Below are 1,041 nucleotides of genomic sequence, written 5' to 3'. Positions count from 1 at the left end.
TTTTAACTACATTGTTTGCTCTGCATCCTATATGATATCTTCAGAAAAATCGATTAATATATACATCTTTTGAAAAATTCCACAAATAATATAAAAATTACTCTTTGGAATTAAAATGTTACATTGCCATTTTCTTTTCGGATCTCTGGTTCAGTAACATATATAGAACCACTATTGTTTTTCCCTGGAGAAAATGCACCAGGATTTATAGCAAAAGGAATGCCAGAGAGTTATATAGATAATCATTAAAAATTAGCATTGTTTATTTAAAATAAAACAAAGCCAATCAATTTTATACTTTGTACCAATTAGCTGACATATATTGACACCTCTGTATTCCTGGTGGAAAGTGCTGGGCTGAGTAAGATGGTCAACAGAGTCTATGCTCTCGCTGTTGGATGTTACAAAGATGGACAGGACAATGATGTGGTATAATCAGTAAATGTGGGAATGAGAGACAAAAGCAGTATGAAATAAGCATATGAACAATAGATTTTTAATTCGACTCCTCGTTGTGACTAAGGCAGATTTGCCAAAGTGTGTGTTTACCAGACTTGAGTTTTCTTGCTCTAACCTCTCTCCAGAACATTCTCATTTCTTCTCTTTAAACCTCATTTCTATTTCTCTCCTTCCTCCTCCAAGAAACTGGCAGCTCTAAAGCCTGGAGTTTATTTTCATCTTTTTTATCCCCTAAGTCTCAGAGATCTAATATTGAGAAAAAGATTTAACCAGCTAACAAATAAAGAAGACCCTGGATTTGTCTTTGCATTGCTTTCCCATCCCTAACGTTCTCGGTTCCCATCTTTGCTTTTTTCCCTAGCCAGCCCCGACTGGAATGCCCAGGGTTCGCGTATATGTAAACAGAAATATTTAGATTTGGTTAACATGTATATGGAAAAAAATTGATACTAGAAGTTTGTAAGTGGGTAACAGTGCACAAAGAATTATTGTATTTGTAGTTTTTTAAACTTTTCTATTATTTCTATTATTTTCTGTTTTATTTTACATTGATTTCTGCTCATTATTTCACTCTACTTTCTT

General features: G+C 33.6%; 1 protein-coding gene across 1 annotated transcript in view; it reads right to left on the bottom strand.

Annotated features, from left to right (window-relative positions):
• MUSK (muscle associated receptor tyrosine kinase) overlaps positions 1–1,041 on the bottom strand; it is a 111,475-nt gene that overhangs the window by 91,862 nt on the left and 18,572 nt on the right. The gene's annotated exons all lie outside the window — the stretch shown is intronic.

The sequence above is a fragment of the Otolemur garnettii genome, unplaced genomic scaffold (genome assembly GCF_000181295.1).
Source record: "Otolemur garnettii isolate 467f Iridium unplaced genomic scaffold, OtoGar3 scaffold00014, whole genome shotgun sequence".
NCBI lineage: Eukaryota > Metazoa > Chordata > Mammalia > Primates > Galagidae > Otolemur > Otolemur garnettii.
The sequence above is the reverse complement of the archived record's forward strand: the minus strand, read 5'-3'. Positions and strand labels throughout refer to the sequence as shown.